The sequence below is a fragment of the Camelina sativa genome, chromosome 8 (assembly GCF_030686135.1).
Source record: "Camelina sativa cultivar CO46 ecotype springtype chromosome 8, ASM3068613v1".
Taxonomy (NCBI): domain Eukaryota; kingdom Viridiplantae; phylum Streptophyta; class Magnoliopsida; order Brassicales; family Brassicaceae; genus Camelina; species Camelina sativa.
Window position 1 is genome coordinate 25094341 of NC_141887.1, and position 21997 is coordinate 25116337.

A 21997-nucleotide genomic window follows, 5' to 3' on the forward strand; every position below is an offset into this window, starting at 1 on the left:
TAACTATAACAAAGAAGGTTTAGTTGGTTTTGCTGATACAGGTTATCTATCCGATCCACACAATGGTAAGTCTCAAACAGGTTACGTATTTACACATGGTGGTACGGCGATCTCGTGGTGTTCTATGAAGCAAAGTATTATGGCCACTTCGTCTAACCATGCGGAAATCCTAGCAATTCATGAAGCCGAATGAGAGAGTGTATGGTTGAGGTCGATGACTCAACACATCAGGGTGAATTGCGGTATGGTCGAGGAAAAGGAACCAACCGTAATCTATGAAGACAATACGGCCTGCATCGCACAGCTCAAGGAAGGTTATATCAAGGGAGATCGGACGAAGCACATCCTACCGAAGTTCTTCTTCAGACAGAAACTACAAAAGGCCGGAGAAGTTCGAGTGGTGCAAGTGCAATCATGCGACAACTCAGCCGATCTCTTTACTAAGGCATTACCGACAACAACGTTCAAGAAGCTCATGCACCAGATTGGAATGCGGAGGCTTAAGGACTTAGAGTGATGCTTGGAACAGGGGGAGCAATGCGTGCTGTAATCTTTTTCCTTCACCGTGGTTTTGTCCCATTGGGTTTTCCTGGTAAGGTTTTAATGAGGCAGCACCCCCAAGCGTATTGCATCGATCCCTTAGCATCGGCACAGTTATGTTATCCAAGGGGGAGTGTTGTAAAGCACTGGATAGTGGACTCCATAACCGGCCATGTATGGTCCATATGTGTTTAGTGTTTACGGCCCATCGACCCTATTCTATTTCCTAGTTGGTTTTGTACCCTACACTATATATATGTAACCTCAAGTCATTCATGAATAAGAATAAGAAGAGATTCTACACTTTGAATCCTCTCGTTTTACAACAAATTATCTGTTTTATCCTCTCCAAAAACACAAATACTTGAGAACAGAAGCAACAAAGTTTCATAAAACCCATACTTGATAACATCCATTAGACTTGATCATCATCACATTAAACTTAAACTGCATAAAAGTTTTTTAAAACATATTCTTAACAACCACAACATCCATTAGACTCTTCACCGTTAGATGATAAACTTAGAAACAGAAACATCATTACATGATTAAACTCTATGATGATTAAAGAAACCTCAACGACGACTTTAAAAAGCTACTAAGAAGCTGAGAGAGGGATTGGTTTCACAGCACTCTGAATCCGCTCAAAAGCTACTCTTACTATTGCTTTAAGACCTGAATGCTCAATTTCTACCTCTCCACTCTCTTTATCGACATTACCATTGAGCCTAATCATCAGTTTCCCGTTCTCTCCTAGTTTCACCAGAATACCGCTCAACATATTTTCCGCCAATCTCCTAATGGTTTTTGCCAATTTCTACACTAAAATAAATTTCAATAGACTCACTCACAGTTCTTCCGGGTCATGAGCTTTGTGGTTCCATCGGGAAAGTCCATGAACAAATTGTAGATGGCCTTTGTGGTATGTGTCATGAATACTCGCTCGTTGAATGTTGTCTAATCAAACATTAATAATCTGAATTAGTTCCTTGTTGATTACAATTAGATAGTTTAGTTCGGTGGAAAAGATGTCAACATTTTCTTTATAATTCGGTACTAGAGCACAATAAATTCGGGTTACAAAATGGACTAGACAAGTTAAAAAAACGACGAAGGGAAAACACCGATAGAGAAAAGACGAGCTAACAAGCTCGTCGAACTTAAGCTCCGGACGAGAACGAAGGCAGTCAATCGCTTGTTGTTTCTCTAACCGTTTCCTCTCCTTTTCTGCTGATGCTTTTTTTGATACCATATGCCCATGTTTATAGAAAGTTGTGTCGGTTTGTCTTCTGAAAAACCTTCCTTTGCTTTAAGATTTATTTGGGCCTTTTCTAGATCAGGCCTTATGTGGGAGTGATGATCCACCCCCAACAGTATTCTCCCCCACCTTCAATTCGTAGCTTTGCAGATTTTGTTTTTTATCCGTAGCGCCATGGCTCGTCCTCTCGAATGGTTATTGCCTGCTCCTTCATGAGTTTTCATCATCACTCGCATTGTGTCGTCGCCATGCAGACACATCAGCAAGGCTTCTGATGTGCTCCACTAAAGTAAATGTTCCTTCATTAAGGTGTAGTGGGCGGCTTTCATTTTCAGTCGCCGTGCTACCCACTTATCCGTTGGTAGGTCGCCATCCGTCAAGTAAACTCTAATCTCCACTCGCCAATCTGTCTTTTCCTCGTCTGAAGGAGGTTTGAATTGCCATTTTGATGTTGTCGTCGTGGTGTTGTTTTCATCTAATTCTTGGAGTGCGAGGCGGGTTTCTACTCGATGCTCCTTGATGCTCAGCGTATCAATACTCTCTACTGGTATTACTAGTCGGAGGTCGGGGTATGATGTTTAAGCGAGTGTGGCCAGTGCGTCGGCTGGGGCGTTCTCCTCTGGGGATCATGATTAGTTTGAACTCGTCGAAGTGCTTGGAGAGGATTCAGACGACGTCAAGATAAGCCGGCATTGGCTTGATCTTAGCATCATACTCTCCGCTGAATTGGTTAGCGCAAAGCTGAGAATCACAGAAAGCTCAAATCCGTTTGATCTGCATCTCGCTGGCGAGTTTTAACCCGGTGATGAGCGCCTCTTACTCGGCGACATTGTTTGTTGCCTGGTATCTGAGCTTGAACGATTGTTCTAAAATTTCACCGGTTGGTGACGTCAGGTGGATTCCCACACCAGAGCCGAGGTGAGAGGACACACCATCGACGTGCAAGGTCCACTGTCCGTTGGAAGGGTCGGCGGGTGTTGGCTCGGTGCCCTCCAAAGGTAACTCAATTAAGATATCGGCCAAGACTTGGGATTTGGCGGCTGGGAGGGTTCGAAACTCGTTATCGTATTTGCTGAGCTTGATTGCCCATTTCGTTAATTGTCCAGATTGGTTTGGACTGTGGAATATTGATATCAAGGACTGGTTGGTTAGGATGGCGATGGTATGAGACTGAAAATACGGGTGGAGTTTTATTGCTAAAGTGAAAACTGTTAGGGAAACCTTTTCGACTGTTAGGGTAACCTTTTCGACTGTTGGGTAGCGAGTCTCGGTGTCGTCGAGCGATTTACTAATATAGAAAATTGGTCGCTGTTCTCCTCGGTCGTCTTTGACGAGTACTCCACTGATTGCTGATGATGACACTGCGATGTAAAGGAAAAGGATTTCGCCATGTTCCGGCTTGGCCAGTATCGGAGGCGTCGACAAGTAGTTTTTTAGTTTGCTGAATGTGTTTTGGCAAGCTTCATTGCACTCAAACTTTCCCTTTGTCTTGAGGAGTTGGTAGAACGGCAGACACTTATCAGTCAACCACAAAATAAAGCGATTTAGGGCGACGATTTGAGCGGTTAGTCGCTGTACTTCTCTAGCGTTCCTTGGCGATGGTAGCTTGATAATTGCTTTTATTTGCTTCGAATTTGCTTCAATACCTTGCCGAGTTACTTGGTAGCCGAAAAATTCTCCTGACTTAACTCCGAAAGTGCACTTCGCTGGATTCAACTTCATTCCATACTTATTTAGGGTGTTGAAGTATTGTCGGAGATGAGTGATATGTTCGCTGACGTGTTGTGATTTGACGAGCATGTCTTCTTTGTAGACCTCCATGGTATTGCCGAGTTTCTCGGCGAACATCTTGTTGACTAGCCGCTGATCGGTAATGAGCGATGTCTTTTCCAAGTCGTTCTTATGTATGAGGATTTTGTTATACCCGGAAAAGGCATCCATAAAGGTTAGGAGTTCGTTGCCTCGACGAGTTGGTCGATTCTTTGTAATGGGAAGCTTTATTAATGTTGGTAAAGTCTACGTAGAGTCGCTATTTCCCATTTTTTTTTTACGATCACTGGTTTAGCTAGCCAGTCCGGGTACCTTACTTCAACGATGGATCCGGCGTCGAACAGTTTTTCGACCTCATTATTGATCGCTTGTGACCTTTCTGGGCGTTATTTCTGTCATTTTTGCTTAACTGGCTTGTGTGTTTGGTCGGCGTTAAGTTCATGCGTTGTAATCGTTGGGTCGATTCCTTTCATGTCAGTCACCGTCCACGCAAAAGTCGCGATGTTAACGAATCAGCTTGCCGCTAGTGCCAACCCAATACTGTGGTTGCTATAACTTTCATCCTGTGCGGATCTTGCAATCTGTTGCTTGCCTTGTAACGTGTACACATCTTTCGGGGTTGGAAACTTAACACATTGATGGTACGTCGACGGGACTGTGTTCATCTTGTGGATCCAGGGGGTTCCAAAAATGACGTTATAAATGGTGGGTTTATCAATGATGGCGAACCGAGAGTATCATGCTGTTCCTCCAACGAAGATCGGTAGGTCGATGGTTCCGATTGACATGATGAAATCTCCGTCGAATCCTGTTAGAGAGTGATAATCTGGTTTGATGTCACACTCGCTGACCTCCATTTGTGCAAAGACATTTTTGAAAATAATGTTAACCGAGCTTCCAGTATCGACGAGGATCCTTGTAACTTGACTTTCACTGATGAGGAATTTGACGACTAGAGGGTCGTTATGTGGGAAGTCTAATCCTGCCAGATCGTCGTTGCTGAAGGATATTGGTGTGTCCAGAGGTGAGGCCTTGGATTGATGTCCTTGATTCGCCTCGTCTGTTATGTCTTGTTTGTCGTCACACTGGTCGTCGAGCTGCTGATCACTCAAGAATTTACAAGCTATCCTTTCGGTTCCCGAGATTTCGCTCCCTCCTCCCGGCATTGCGGGCTTGCTTCTGTCTGACTCGATTGCTTTATTGCCCTTTTTGTACTTTGCCATTAGGAGGGTTTAGAGATAGCGACATTCTTCAATCGTGTGCGTGTTACTTTTGCGATAATTGCAATAGTGGATGACGCCGCCCTCTACCCCTTCCTTTCACACGTAATTATTTCATGGCTGGTTTGGCTGTGTGTCGCTGCCGATTGCAAAGGTTCGGCGAGATCTATCTTGGTTTCGGTTGAAATGTTGTCGTGGTTTGACGTGGTCGACTTTCGGAGTGTCGACCGTTGGTTCTTTTGTTGCGACGTTTTTTGCTGTCGCGTGTTTCTTAGATATGCGATAAGGACTATTCTTTCTTAAATCGGGACTCGTTCCATAGTGCGTTCTTGAGTGCGGCGATTGCTGCTGGATCTGGTATCGAAACATTAATGACGATATCGATTCCTTGGGCTCCTGAGTTAGGGAGTAAAGGTCGGCGTGTGAATTCTTGTTCTCCATCAGGGCGGAGAATTGCTTCAAGAACTCTATCATTAAATCTTGGATGCTATCGATTGATCCAGACGAGAGCCTAAAACCCAGCTCAGGGCTGTCTCTGTTAAATGCTCGGCGAAGACCTCACACGAGCCGGCGTCATACTCCTCGAGACTGAACTGTAGGGGGCCGAGAGTTAGCCCAAAGCTGAGCAAAAAATTGTGCGGGTTGACCATTCCGTCGTACTAACCCTACCTTGGCTTGACCGTTCGTCTCACCGGCGTGGCTACGTGCCTTCTGAAAAATGGCGTTTGCCGCGTTGCTTCGAGCATGAGATCTAGCTATGTCGTTGCCATTTCCTGCATTTTGTATTTGATCTCCTTCAGCTCCGTGTCCTTTGATCCGTTGTTTGACCCTTCGACTATTGTGGTGGAGCGATGTCCTGGCTCGTTGGTTTGCAGCTGTGGCCTCGTGGTCGTTCCAATCACGATGAGATTCACTGGGTTTGGTCGAGTTGCGTGGAGGTGGTTGATTTCTTCTTGAGAACTAGCTTGTGCCGCAGTTAACGCGTCGAGACAAGTATTAGTCCGCTGTTCTTGTTGTTTGAGACGTGCCATTATTCCGAGAAATAGTTTGTCAATGATGGTGACAGGCTGGTTGGGGAGCAGGGCGAGCTGTGTCGGAGCCTGTGCTGCTTCGGTGTTCGTTGGGTTCACTAGGTTCGTTGCAATGACAAATTCCCCTGGGCTTTCTGCAGTCGCGTTTTTTCTCGGGGCGTCCGGAGTAGGAAGGTCTATTTCCTCTGTCTGATCCATCGTTAGGGTTATTGTGCCTCCCGACGATCCTATCTCCTGATTTTCGTTGAGTCTGGTCATCTCGTCTTGTTCTCGTTGGTCTGTCTTTCAAATCTGCAAAGAAAACTTCGACTTGGGTCCCCTTACCACTACAAAAAAACATGCTTATTTCGACGACAAGATTTGTTGCTTACCCCTCTCAAAAACGGTAATAGTGACAAATTTGCGAGAAATGTCAATTCTTCGCAATACGCGTCTCGCAAATTAGAAACGTAACACTTCTCTCGCAAAATTTGCGATGAATATTTTCCCTCGCAAACCACACGTAAATTGAGATGGACGATAGTCCTCACAACTTTCTTGCAAAACGTGTCGTAGTAAATCCCTCGCAGATGTGCAAGACTTTTGCGACATTATTTCCATTGCAAAATATTAATAATATTATAAATATGTTTGCTCGCAAATTAGTAGCAATTTTTTCCATTCATCGCAAATCCGTAGCGTAATTTTGCTACGGATTTTGTTTTTTTTTTTTGAGAAATACCCTAAAATAGCACTAAAACAAGTTTTATGGACAACTATAGCACACATTTCATAAATTTCCAAAAATAGCACTATTTAACACATTAAAATATTTAATATTAATTTTTAGAATTTTGTTTTTAGGTTTGGATTCTCAATTTCACATTTAGGGTAAAGTTTTGAGGGGTAGGGTTTAGTATTTTGAATTTAGGATTTAATTGAAAGATTAACTGATGATATTTTTGGAATTTTAGAGATGTTGTGCTAAGTTTGGAAAAAAAAAACTTATTTTGATGCTAGTTTTGAGAGTCTCCCTTTTTTTTTCAGTTTGATATTTATATTTTTGATTTTGAATTTTATATGTTTACCATAATTTTTATAAATCGAAAATGTAATCAATATAGAAAATAAAATTCAAACATATATAAATAGAAACAATTTTTTGATTAGCAACAAAACATTGTCTTTAAAACCATGTTCAAAAAAACAAACTAAAACTTATACTTAAATTGTCTTAAAAAGATGGTGATAGAGAGAGAAGTCCGCTTTCGGTTCCTGTGTCTGTGCCAGTGCCGGTGCCAGTGTTGTCCCCTGTCTCAGGTAAGGTTGGATTGGATCCTCCATGTTCATTTGTCATCGGGGTTCTGCTTCCAAATTTAGCTGCAAACTTAGGATCCTTCCTGGCAAGGTAGTCAAAGTATGCATCATAGCTATGCATCTTTTCTGCATTGTCGTGATGTTGAGTGGATTGAGTAGCCAGAGTAGTGGCTTGACTTGCGAGAGTAGCTTCAGCGACAGCTAGCTTCTCAGCAAGAACAACCGGATCATCAGTAGGCGGAGGCGATGGAACAAAATGGGCTGAAGATGCTTCATTTTTCAAAGAACCAACAACATAAAGTCTATTTTTCTTCTTCTGAGCAACCTGTCAGCAATACAATCAAACAATTACTTTCATAGTCGTATATAGTCATATGAAAGAAAGAACCAACAACCAACATACAAGCTTCAGATCCTAAAACAGACACAACAACAAAAATTTAGCATATCCTACGAATGAAAATTACCATTAGACCAATCTTAGCATATCATATGACAAACTGTAAGCAACAACACAAACTAACACAACACAAACACAATAAGGCAACAACACAAAAACACAAGACAATAAGGCAACAACACAAAGAAAGTAAGAAGTTTACCTCGGCATAAATTTTTTTCTTGGTATGAACAGACAACCCACCAGAAGTAGAACTTTCCGTGTTATCCCCTGAACAAAGCTAAGACTCCACCTCTTGTATCTTCGATGATACTTCATTGTAGATGGACTCCGACTTTCCATCGACAAAACTCCCATCGGATTTTTTTGTGAGTCTCTTCTAGGATACGTAGATAGACCGGAGTGCTTTCACCAGTCCGCTCAGACTAAAACAAAGGACAAAGGTTATTAGTAAGAAGAAAAGAATAGTAAAGAAGTAAATGTTAGAATTCAGAAACTTACAAGTTTTCTGGCACGAGCTTTAAAAGAGGTCTGGCCTGATCGGTGTTTATGTATGCCAGTGCCATCAAGATTATGATATCGAGCATTACTTAACTTTTGATTTGGGATCACGCCAATACTTAACTAGTCCAGCCCAAACTTGAGGATCAATCTAGCCAATACTTTTTTTCAAACTCAAGCCTAACTCTATCGTTTATAGAACGGTCTTAGTTATAGGTTTGCTTGTAAAAAAAGAAAACAATATATATAAGTAATGGTACCATCAATCAATATGAATAAGTAATGCTACATAAGTTAAATCAAAACACTGGAATAGAAGAATTCACTTACCGCAAAAGTTTCATACCATCGATCTACGATCCGCTTTGGCGTCTGTGTTCAATTGGCATGAGCCTCTTTGAAATCTCTTTCAAAGATGTTGCGGACAGTGGCTGCAACTCTCCCATCTTCAAAGAACCTAGGGAAAACAGAATAAAGAGATTGGATGTAATCATTTTAAAATTGAACCAACAATTAAAATTTCAAATTTAAAATTGCAATCAGTTTAATGAATTACTTCCGTGAGAGTTCCAGGAGGGCGGTTTGGATATAATCTTGTTAGCTGTTGACGACCGGGACTATCGTGTAATTCCTCCAACGTCATATTGTGTAGACGTTGAGGAAAAGAAGTAGATGCTGGAGATGTAGGAGTGGCTGGAGGCGTACCACTGGGTGGAGATGCAGCAGCGGTTGGAGGAGCACCAATGGGTGGAGATGAAGCAGTTGCTGGAGGCCTATGCTGTGAGGTTGCATGTCGAGAATCCTGAACCCCCGATGAGGTCCCTCGAGAACCACCTCGAGAACCACCACTGCATGGACTTGGAGTATTAGACTGAAAGAGGAATCATGTGTAGTCGTTCCCAGAAAACATCTACAAAGAAAAAAAAAAACTTAGAGTTTACCGGAAAACTTAAATCGAACATACACAGATCTATTGGTAAAAAAAAAACTTAAATTTTTTATTCATAAAAAAACTTAAATCGAACATACACATATCTAAATCGAACAATCAACCACAGATTTATTCATAAAAAATCTTAAATCGAACAATGAACCACTGATTTATTCATAAAAAAACTTAAATCGAACAATCAACAGCATATTTATTCATAAAAAAACTTAAATCGAAAACCTCGCAAATGCCTCGCAAATAAGCTGGACCTCGCAATTACGTAGCAAAACCATCGTATAATATATAATTATGGACAAAAACACAACAAAAAACCTTTACAATTTATTCAGATTCATTTTATGATTCATTATAAAGTTCATTATCCTCATTAGAATCTACAAATTTCATGAGATAAAAAATAACTCACCTGTGAAGTGATCTTAGTGCGGTGGCAAATGGTAAGTCCTTAATGCAAAAGACACCATCATACCAGGGATCGATTTCCGCTCCCTACGAATGTAGGGATTTTTGGCTAACGGGCCGACCTGTTGTGGCCCAATGATTGAGAAAAAAAATAATAATAAATAAATAACTCACCTAGTTCTACCACTTCTATGCATCCAAGAAAGATATCTTATACTTCTCTATGATTTGAGGATCAATGTGGGTGATATTTTCTGTTGACATAGTGATAATGGAAACTTTGCCTACTCTTTCTTATTCTAACAACACATCATCAACAAACTTGTTTAAGTGTAATGAAAAATAACCAAATTTCATATATTCACTGCATAAGAGCATAACATCGATACTTACTTTGCCCTCCTTGTGATCCTACGATATAAGGGTCGTCCAATATAGCATATATATGTTTTCACATTAATACCATGTAGATACATAAATATGATTAATATTAGAACGAAAAACAATAAAACAAGAATAAATATAACATAAATTTCATATATGTTAATGCTCTTCTTTAATTTGCCTGTAAAAGATCAAATTGCGAGGGAACCGTGACGATTTAGCGAGGGATTAGCTAGGGTAAATCGCACATCCCTGGCAAATTGCGAGGGATCTGCGAGGCTCCTATAAGAATTCCGTCGCATATCCCTCGCAAATGTATATATTCTTTTGCATCAAATTTATTTTCTTAGTGATACAACCTCTATTATTTTCATGTTTTTCCTATGTTTTGGAAAGTTCATTGTTCGTATAGTTGGTGATTACTGGAGTATGGACTCTACATTGCAATTATTGATCAAAAAACTTTAACACTTGGTCTCATGATCATAATGAAAGTAAATCACATCTTGATTTATATATATATCTTCCGTGTCTTCACGTCAAAGTTTCTTTACACATGTCAACATCTTAAAAGTTTTTTGTCTTTTGATGTTTACTGGGAACTTCACTTCACCCCTAATGACCTCACAAATCCCTCTTCTCTTCCTCGCAAATTTGCTACAGATAGTATTACTCGCTAATGCGTCGCAAATCTGCGATAGATTTGCGAGGGAGTGTTTCCTCCTCGCAAATGAGTTGCACATCCCTCGCAAATTTGCTAGGGATTTGCAAGGGACAGGTCTCTCGCAAATTTGCGAGGGATTTGCAAGGGTCCTCGTCTTCGTAGCAAATGACCCGCAAATCCATAACAAATTTGCGAGGGACTTTATCCATCGCAATGAACATGTTTTCTTGTAGTGTACCTGGCGCGCCAAATTGTTGTTGTCCAAATCAGTTACAGATAGTTTAGTTCCATGGAAAAGATGTCGAAGTTCTCTTTCTAATTCGGTGCCGAGGCACAATAAAGTCGGGCTACAAAATGGACTAGACGAGTTAAAAAAACGACGAAGGGAAAAGACCGATAAAGAAAAGACGAGCTAATAAGCTCATCTAACTTAAGCTCCGGATGAAAACGCAGTCAATCGCTTGTCGTTTCTCTAACCGTTTCCTCTCCTTTTCTGCTGATGCCTTTTTCGATACCGTATGCCCATATTTATGGAAAGTTGTGTCAGTTCGTCCTCTGAAAAGATCAAAGTACCCTTCTGATACTAGGATTTTTGTATGTATATCCTAGCAGGTTCAATTAATCTTATATAGTTGTAATACTTAAGGTGTCAATCCAGTTGGAAACTTTGCTATCACTCAAGATGCAATCAAGAAATCACAAGGAAAGCCAAGTCAAAGGGTGGTTTTGTGTCTAACAATCCTAAAATGATCAGATTTCAAACAGAAATGAATATGGACCTGCAGATCAATTGGTGACAGCTTGTCATGTGGGAAGGTTGTTAAAGGGTGGGGACCAGGGTTCGAGGAACGCCTGACGCACCAATAACTTACTGGTGGATTTGGATGTCCACAGTGAGGGGTTAACATCGATGCCCTGCAGGGCCAACTCATGGTCCATGGAGACAAACTAGCGGTTTGTGGGGTCACGGGACGGATTGTCACATTAGTCAAGATAATTTTGTACTACGGTAGGATAGACATCACTAGAAAATAAACATATCAACTAAATAGGTACCTCTCTCGCATTTGATGATTGTCCACGATAAGCCATACCTATAATAAATTATAATGTAAACATTGTAACAACAAAATAAAAGTTTCTAAATAAATGGTGTTGATATAAATAAATAATGGTGTTAGACTAAAATTTACTGCAAAATCCAAGCTTAATTTGCAGAGATGTTTGCACTGATGCGATGGGAATGGAATTTATGTGAGTGTAGAAGACAAGTATGAAAGGTTGCTCTTTTATAGTAGTAAATAAGTATATAAAAGACATTAGGGTTTAGAATAAATATATATTAGAAAAAAGAAAAAAAAGTCATGCTGAAAAACCCACAAAATGTGGTTTTTAGATTTTATGAACAAATGACTAAAATCCTTCAAAATCTGGTTTCCTAAATTCTAGGAAATCTATTTTTCTCAAAATCGTGAATGGCTTAGAAAGTGGATTTTAGAGAATCTAAAGCCAAAAACTGCACCAAAATCAAGGCCTATATATGAGAGAGTTTACAAGTAGAAAAGGTGGTATGTGATGATAAATCTCGCCTGATTGGTAACACCGGTTAATTTTGGCTGTAGAGACTTTGACTTTAAAATTTTAGCTGCAGAGAATTTGACTGTAGATGCTTTGACTGTAGAAATATTGAGTCAGACCCTACAACACACACATATTGAGAAGAAGATTGTGTCGTCTGGGAGATGAGAAGAGGTTAGACGCACAACGCACTATACCATCAAAACAAGAGGTCTTTGCTCTTATGTTGATTTGTTGCTACTTGTATCTTATAATATCTCAAAACGTATGTTGGGTTTATAGAGATGATGATTATATGTGATTTACTTTTCAGGTGAAGCAAGGAACTCCAAGAGCCATTGATGTATCCATAATGAAAACAGAGAAGAAGGGGTGGTTTGTTATAAAGGAAGTAATGGATAAAATCCACAAGAGTACTACTCCATGGTATATCTATCCCATGAGGATGATCATATCGGTTTTACTAACCGTCAAAGCCTGAACCCGCTGATATAATCTTGATCGCGAGAGAAACAAAGCAGTTAGATCAAAGCACCCTTTTTCAATTTGGCGTTTTCAAATTCTGATTTCTTCTGATTGTTTTTAATAAAATGCAGATGAGTGTATATGAACAAGAGCTAAACTAGATTGTTATAAACAGGTATTTGTAATCTTATTTATCTAATATAGTTTTTTTACCTATTTATTTTTATGGAACATAGGAATTTTGAACATAATCACCATATGTCCATATAGCTTCATATAGCTGTATAAACCTTTCTGTGTGTTTCGTCTACGATTGTTTGCTTTTAAGTGCGGGTCGTCGGAGTGGATAAATTCGTCACCGGTTTTTTTTGTAATTTTTTTTTACATATTTATCTTTACGGAACAAGGGCTAAACCAGATTGTTATCAACCTGTATTTGTAATCTTATTTATCTCACTACAAGAATTTTGAGTTTTAATAGCCCAGTAGTATAGCGTTTATGACAATAATGCTATCGTTATTAGACCTTTATTTTTTAGATAGTGTTTGTGTATATGTAAACGCTATGTTATATTATATTAAAAAAATGAAAAAAACATTTGCGTATTCCTGGACTATGTTTAATAGCAATACCAAATAGTAAACGCTATGATAGTGTTAGGCGGTAAACTAAAAATTAGATCCCGCGACACTTAGAAAAATTTGGAGGCTAAAACTTTTCACTTCTCGACAAAAATCCCCAATTACCCATGAACCCTAAAAATTTCATTTCTTCCCTCTCTCTTTTTTTGCCCGATTTTCACTGTCTTTTTGCGAAATCCGACTGTCTCCCACACAAAATTTACTCTCCCAAACAGATCTTTGTCACATTACCTAAAATTTCACGGCTTCAAGACAGTCTTTGCCAAATCGGATTGTCTCCCGAGTCTTTCCAGCTTCCCCTCACTCTATTGTGGTTTTATTCTTCTGGTAAATCTCACTCTTTGTACGAAATCCTTGTTCATTCTTTCGATCAAGGGTTTTATTCTTCTGATCTGTTTCTAATTTATTATTTTCGTTTTTTTTGTCGGTCGATTTAAGGAAAAGTGAAGATAATCTAGAAGGTACCTCACTCCAACTTGATTCTTCTAACATATCTTGTTCTTTTTTGTTGTGACTTAATGTGAGTGTCTCTGATTACTTGTGTGCACATTTGGTCGGAGCTGTTGTACGTAACATGGATAAAACTTGGGTCTGGTTACCAAGGTATTAACTTGAATGTTCTTCATCCATATCATTTCAGATTTGGGTTTCTTAGTTTTTATTTGTCTACCTTTATTACTTACAGGAATAGTCTTGAGTATGAGCTAGGAGCAACTAAATTTGCGTTTGATTCAGCAAAATGTTTGGGTAATCTATCAGATATGTTCTGTCCTTGCGTTGACTGTCGCAATGTGGTTCATCAGTCAATTGAGACAGTGTTGGAGCATCTGGTTATTAGAGGGATGGATCTATTGTACAAGAGAAGTAAATGTTGGAGTAAACATGGGGATATAAGGAATGAAAAAACAGCGGATGCTGATACGTCTGAGTACGAGGCTTATGAGTTGATTAGGACAACTTTCAAGTCGAGTGAAGCGAAGAAATTATCTCGGAATCACAATGAAGAAGAGTTGGAGGGTATTGACAGTAAAGAGGAAACCGAGTTTAGGAAGAAGTTGGAGGATGCAGAAACTCCCTTATACTCGACGTGTGCGAACTACACAAAGGTTTCTGCAATCATGGGACTTTACCGGATAAAGGTCAAGAGTGGGATGTCATAGAACTTTTTTGATCAGCTACTGACAATAGTTCATGACATGCTACCTGGAGACAATGTGCTGCCTAAGTCTACAGATGAGATGAAGAGATTTGTGAAGCTTTTTGGTTTTGGTTATGATTCCATTCACACCTGCATAAATGATTGTATCCTTTATCGTAATCAATATGCGGAGTCAACAAGCTGTCCAAGATGTAATGAATCAAGATGGGAAACAGATAATCTCACCGGTGAGGAGAGGAAAGGGATTCCAGCAAAGGTGCTACGGTACTTTCCAATAAGAGATAGATTTAGGAGGATGTTTAGATCGAAACGATTGGCTGAGGATTTGCGGTTGCACTTCACTAATGCTAGTGAAGATGGTCCAATGCAGCATCCAGTGGACTCCTTGACTTGGATCCAGGTAAACGATAAATGGCCAGAGTTTGTTGGGGATGCTAGAAACCTTAGACTAGGAATTTCTACTGATGGGATGAATCTGTTTGCTATCCAAAACACCAAGTACAGCACATGGCCGGTTTTCTTAGTCAATTACAATATGGCTCCAACGGAGTGTATGAAACAAGAGAACATCATGTTGTCAATGTTGATACCTGGACCAACCGCACCAAGCAACAATATTGATGTATATCTACAACCGCTGATAGATGACCTAAAAGACTTATGGAATGATGGTATGGAGGTTTATGACTCGTTTAAGAAGGAGAGTTTCACTCTAAGAGCTATATTGTTGTGGAGTATCACTGACTATCCAGCATTAGGAACATTAGCTGGACGTAAAGTGAAAGGGAAGCAAGCGTGTATTGTCTGTGGGAAGGATACACCTCATAGGTGGTTAAAGTTCAGTCGCAAACATGTATATATGGGTAACAAGAAGCGTTTGAGACCTGGGCATCATTATAGACGTAGAAAAGGGTGGTTTGACAACACGGTGGAGGTTGGTACTGCAAATAGAATTCAGAGTGGATCAGAAATACTTGAGAACCTTAAAGATTTTAGGAATGAATTTAGTAGACCTTTAGATAAGAAAGGGAAGAGAAAAAGAGTTGAAGCAGATGATGATGATGTGAGTTCAGCTGATGAATATGAAGAAGGCGATGATCAATGGCGGTGGAAAAAAAGATCAATCTTCTTTGACTTACCTTATTGGAAGGTTAGTAGATATTATAATGAAATTTGAATTTGGTTCTTAATTTTAACTACTATAGTGTGTTTCTGATTTTCACTTGTCGAATAATTGTTGCAGTATCTGCCTGTGAGGCATAATATTGATGTCATGCACGTGGAAAAGAATGTGTTTGATGCACTATTAGCTATTCTGATGCATAGTGGAAAATCCAAGGATGGGTTGAAAGCAAGGAAAGATTTAGAAGACATTGGTATTCAAAGCAACTTACATACGGAGATACGTGGGAAGAGAACCTACTTACCTCCAGCTGCGTATTGGCTTTCTAAGGAAGAGAAACGTAAATTGTGCAGAAGGTTATCCAAATTCAGAGGTCCTGATGGATATTGTGCCAGCATCTCCAATTGTGTGTCAGTAGATCCTCCTAGCATTGGTGGTCTGAAGTCACATGACCATCATGTCATAATGCATAACCTGTTTCCCGTGGTATTGAGAGGTTTACTGCCTAAAGGACCTCGTATAGCAGTGAATCGAGTATGCAATTACTTCAACAGGCTGTGCCAACGTGTAATTGATCCAGAGAAGCTAATTACACTAGAATCAGAGTTCGTGGAAATAATGTGTCAGTTGGAGAGATACTTTCCACCTTCACTGTTTGACATTATGTTTCACCTGCCAATACACCTAGCAAGAGAAGCACGCTTGGGTGGCCCTGTACACTTCAGATGGATGTACCCTTTTGAGAGGTACTTTTTATGTTCTATATATTTTAGATCTTAACGTTTGTGTAACTATATACATCATAATGAGTTTTCTTATGTACATGTAGATACATGAAGACACTAAAGGCATTTGTGAAGAATTTTGCAAGGCCAGAAGCTTGTATGGCTGAGGGCTACTTAGCTGGTGAATGCCTTGCGTTTTGTTTAGAGTTTCTTCAGAAGTCTGTTCCAGTTGAAGAAACACTTGCTCGGAATGAAGATGTTGAGGTAGATGAACATGTCCTTGAAGGTGGACAACTGCAGAAAGCCACAGAAAAGATTCTCACAGATAAAGAGCGAGACATAGCCCATCGGTATATTCTCATGAATACAACAGTCATGGAACCATATATTGAGTAAGGGTAAATTTGATTGAGTTTTATATTTACAAACTTGGACTTTTACAAAATCTGAGTCTAACTACATGGAAAACAGGCTGTATTTGGAAGAACTGCAAGCTACAAATGTAAGATGCACAAAAAATTCAACTCTATTGTGGAAATATCATAATGAAAGGTTCCCACAGTGGATCAAAGAAAAGGTTAGAAGAATGTCATATATCATTTGTTAGTTATAAATTTGATTGTGGTTATGTTAAAAACAAATAATTAATTGTTTTTGTTAACTGTTAGATACCAAGTAACTCGAAGGACCATTCTAGTAGGCTGAGATGGCTAGCTTTTGGACCAAGACATATCGCTCAAACTTACAAGGGTATTGTAGTAAACGGCCATCACTTTCAAACAGATGATGTCAAGCGGAAGACTCAACATATTGGAGTAACTTATGAAGCATTCTCTATGTGTAGAGCTAGTGCTAAAGATACGAGACAAATGGCAGACATAGTCGCATTCTATGGAGTGATAAAGGAGATCGTATTGATGGATTACCACATGTTCCAGGTTCCACTATTTAGATGTAGTTGGGCTAACAAAGGGAATGGAGTGAAATAGGAAGACGGGTTCACACTTGTCAACCTCCATATGAATCAGACATCATTCTTAAATGATCCTTTCATTCTGGCATCCCAAGCTAACAAGTTTTTTACTCCAAAGATGATGAGAACTCACCTTGGTATGTTGTTATGCGGGCACCACCAAGAGGATACAACATGATGGACACAGTAGAGGAGTTAGTTCCTGCACAAACATCAGTCCAGCCAATTGAAGATTTAGGAAATCATGAGACTGATGATGATAGTTTTTGTGTTAGGGATGATTGTGAAGGTGTTCTAGTATAAAATTTGATTAAAAACTTGATTGTGTTTCAGGTAACCAAAGACGATGAAACCTGTAGCTGCTAAAGTAGTTTGTTGCAGTAAACGCCATGCATGAGTTGAAATGAGTCCTTTATTGTCCGTGAGGAAGAAGAAAAACAAGAAGACTCACGTAACTGAAGGAGATAATAGTGCAGCTGAACCAGATCAGAATGTTGAGATAATGTAAAATGTAACTGAAGGAGATAAGAACACAGAGGAACCATATGTTGGAGAAAGAGATGAGACTGAAGCAGAAGAAGACTCTCCCCATGTAGTAGAATCCAACGCCTCTAAAACACAAACACAACAATCAGATAACAAAAAGAAGAAGTCAAGAGGTCCAACGAGAATGCGCAAAGTGGCAAAGCATGATAACGATAAGGTGGATGTGGAATTTAATGCTATGGATGAGCATGTTGGCAGTGGATCAGTGACACTCTCCTCTTTCCTTGGTCCTCTTATGAGAGAGCATGTGCCAGTACTGCTAGATGACTGGAAACATCTCGATGAAAGGACAAAAGACGTAATGTGGGAAGAAATTCAGGTAAGCTTGACTAAGTGTATATATTAATAACCTGTAAATGTTTTTAATGTTTTAAGTTGGCAATGTCTAACAGGTGAGGTACAATTTGAAAGAAGATTGGCAAAAAGAAGCACTCTTAAGGCAAATGGGTGGTTTGTGGAGGGCTTCTAAATTTACGCTTTCTAGAAAAGTTCGAGCTACTAAAAGCAAGGTTAAATTACAGGAACTAAAGCCTAGCAACATCCAATGTGCATCAGCTTGGAACAGTTGGGTCAATAGTAGGAATAACACAGCTTCTAAGGTTATTTTAAAACTTCCCGTTGATTATTTTGTCCCTTTTTGTGTATATTACTTATGGCCATATCTTTGTGTCAATAGGAAAAAAGTGAAAAATTCAGACGTATGAGGAAGGGTCAAATTCCTCACACCACCAGCCGCAAAGGAATGTCTCGCTTAGCTCATGAGATGGTATGTGTGCTTGTGTATTGATTGTGGTTGGTTGTATGACTAATTGAGGTATTTTTGATAAAATTTACATCAATTTGTAGAAAAAAAAAAGAGTTCTGATCCTAGGAAAGTTACTAGAAGTAAGGTGTGGATAGCAGGACATACACATTCTGATGGAAGACCTGTGAGGGAAGAATTTGCAGAAACTGTTGTAAGAATCACCTAAAATCATAATGTTTGTTCTTAAAGTTATTTGAAAGTAGTTTCTATATGTTGTGTATGAATTTTGAATTCAGAAAAAGATCAAGACAATTGATAGTGAAATGGACTCCACAAACACGGATAATGTTAGAGACGATGCTGTGAGTCATGTACTTGGAAAAGACAAACCAGGAAGACTTAGGGGCATGGGCAGAGGCGCTACTGTTACCAAGATGGCATTCTTACAGACTAGAGACTCCCATGTCCAGAAGCTTGAAGCTACTCAAGCAGAATTACTTACCAAGATTGCAGATTTGGAGAATGTGGTTAGTAACTTAGCTGGTAAAAAGGTAACTTTTTTAAACTGGTTCCATGATGTGAAGAATGTGGTAAGTAACTTAGCAGAATTACTTACCAAGATATGCATGTTTTGGTCCACATGTCCTTGCAGAGTCATGATTGGGTTTCACAGTCTGACTTGAGCGATGCTACCAAAGGAGGAATTAGGTGCCAGCTACTGGATTGGTGTTCGACTGATGATGTGGTTGTTGGTGAAGGAGAATACTGTTCCAGTGAACCTACATATAAGATTGGTCGCATTCCATTGGGTCCTAATGCAGCAGCTGTAATTGTGAAGTCTGCATCAATCCCAGAAGCATATATCTGGAGACCTACTCCAACCATTGTCTCACTTAGTCAAGCTGTAGGAGGTAAAATCGCATGGACCACTGACAAGATAATATTGGACGATCCCCTATCCCAACCTCCTAGCATTGCTAGTGAAGAGGTAAATTACGACTGCTGTGTTTCTCTCTAGAATAATGTTAATTAGATTATTAATATTTGATTGTATATTTTTTTCCGACTCCTTAGCAAACGGATGCATCACTAGGAAGAGTTCACATCTTTGATTATTGGAATGGAAATGGTGATTTGATTTCTGAGGGTCTGTTGTTGTCAACTGATCCTAAACATTTGGTGAACAATATTGCACTAGGACCAAATGCTGCAGTTGTTAAGGTCCAGCTAGTGGTAAACCCTGATGCTTTTTTATGGAGACCAATGCCTGATCGAAACACTTCCAACAGATGAATCAACCAGGAAATCAAGTCAGGTAAGTTTGATTGCAATTGTTGTTCGATTGGTTGAAAGTTTGATTGCAATTGTTGTTCCGATGATGTGTTATAATTTTTGGTTATAGAGTGCTAGTCCCAACACTGGTAGTAGCAGCAAATGTGCTAAACAGAAGTGTATTCTGTTGGATATTGATAACTCTGGGCAGAGAGTTGCAACCGGTCGTGTAGCTTCAACTGATCCAGCAGAGAATGTTCATTTTGTCCCTTTAGGTCACAATGCTAGCAAGGTATGGGTAGAGGTTTCAAAGGTTGATGGTGCTAGAGTATGGAGAGCAAATTCTGAAGTTGAATTCATAGCTGATGCAGTAGGAACCACTGTGGCTTGGCCTAATGACAAGATTATATTCATTTGAGGCTGACACATTTGAGTTTTATGTAGTACTATGAACTTGTATCTTTAGAATGTTTGGATTTGTGACTTTCAATCTTATTGGATATTTTAAAAATAATAAATAATAAAAATTTTTAATCAAAATCAAAATTAAATTATAAAAAAAATAATAAATAAAAACAATTACATTTATATAAATGCTATAGTAATATTTAAAACAGCACATTAAAAATGCTGTTATAGAATATTTAATTGCAGACGCCCAAATGCTATTAAAGCTGCGAATACGATAGCAGAATAAAAAAACGCTATATAAAGTGTCTGACCTATAATGACGGGCGCAGATATAGCGTTTGTTAAAACGCTATAGTATTGATAGATAGTGTTATTCCGATGCTATTAAAACACAAAATTCTTGTAGTGTCTAATAGAGTTTTTACCTATTTATTTTTATGGAACATATGAATTTTGAACATAATCACCATATGTATGGAGCTATATAAACATTTCTGTGTGTTTTGTCTAGCGATTGTTTGCTTTTAAGTGCGGGCGGTCGGAGTGGATAAATTCATCACCGGTCTTCTTTATATATATTTTTTACCTATTTATCTTTATGGAACAAGAGATAAACTAGATTGTTATCAACGAATCTTATTTATCTTATAGAGTTTTTTTTACCTATTTATCTTTATGGAACATATGAATTTTGAACATAATCACCATATGTCCATATAGCTATATAAATCTTTGTTTTGTCTAGCTATTTTTTGCTTTTAAGTGAGGGCGGTCGGGGTGGATAAATTCGTCCTAATTTTTTTACCTATTTATCTTGATGGAACAAGAGCTAAACTAGATTGTTATCAACCTGTATTTGTAATCTTATTTATCTAATATATAAGGTCTAGCGATTGTTTGCTTTTAAGTGCGTGCGATCTGAGTGGATAAATTCGTCCTTTATCATTTCTTTTACGGATTATAATATATGGTAAATAAAAAATGATCTAATCTACAAAATTTGTAGATTACCATTTGTAGATTACCATTTGTAGATTACCAGTCGGGGACAACTACTACCATTCGAACCCTACTCGCACTCTCCCTACTATCTCTCTCCCTACCCTCTCCCTACTCTCCCCTATATTTCACACATACATCTATCTACGAGAGTCTACACATACATCCATGATACACATACACACACACACACACATCCACGATACACTACACATACATCCATCATACACATACACATCTATGATACATATACAACCATCATCCAAAAAAGATAAGTTACAGCTGACACATGGATTCTGGAATTAACTTCAAAGGCTGGTCAAGAAAGCAGCAAGCGGAAGAAGATCGAGAACTCGGGCAGAGTCTGGAGAATTTAACTTTAAATGAAAATGCTGGCTATGTCTCCACTGCAAAATTAATAATCAAAATCAATCATCATTACAATATTTTTCCGCTTATCAAAGAAATCAAAAAGATCAATAAATATTTTAGACAAAAACGGTTCATTCTTTGTATTTAGAAACCAGTTCTATGTTTTCGTTTTCTTAAACAGAACATATAATTCTCAAATCACTGAACTCAAGACAGCATGGTATCATAATTAAACACGGCACATATATAAATAAAAATCAGTTTGTATTTAAGACAGATATGTAGCTAAACAATAGTTTATTAGGCCATATACGATAGATTTAAAGCAGAGCATCATCTTTGTTTAACTCGATTAAAAATGTTTGAAAGTTGACAAACAGAGTAACTAGCAGAGACAAACAAGAGTCTCTTATAATGGTGAAACAAACCAGAGGAACTATACCAGAGTACTTCTACCTGTAGGATGATGCTTTGATGTTTGCTTCTCTCGGATAGATAAGTCGAGTGAGAACTGAAGTGGGAGAACATAATTAAGAGAATTATAATGAAAATAATGAGTAAGAAGAAGA

At 38.9% G+C, this 21997-nt stretch overlaps 2 pseudogenes; both read left to right on the forward strand.

The window, feature by feature from the left end:
- The first annotated feature begins 13677 nt into the window (after positions 1-13677).
- On the forward strand, positions 13678-17386 carry LOC147940436 (uncharacterized; annotated as a pseudogene).
- Positions 17387-17738: 352 nt separating this feature from the next.
- On the forward strand, positions 17739-20064 carry LOC147940437 (uncharacterized; annotated as a pseudogene).
- Positions 20065-21997: the final 1933 nt, after the last annotated feature.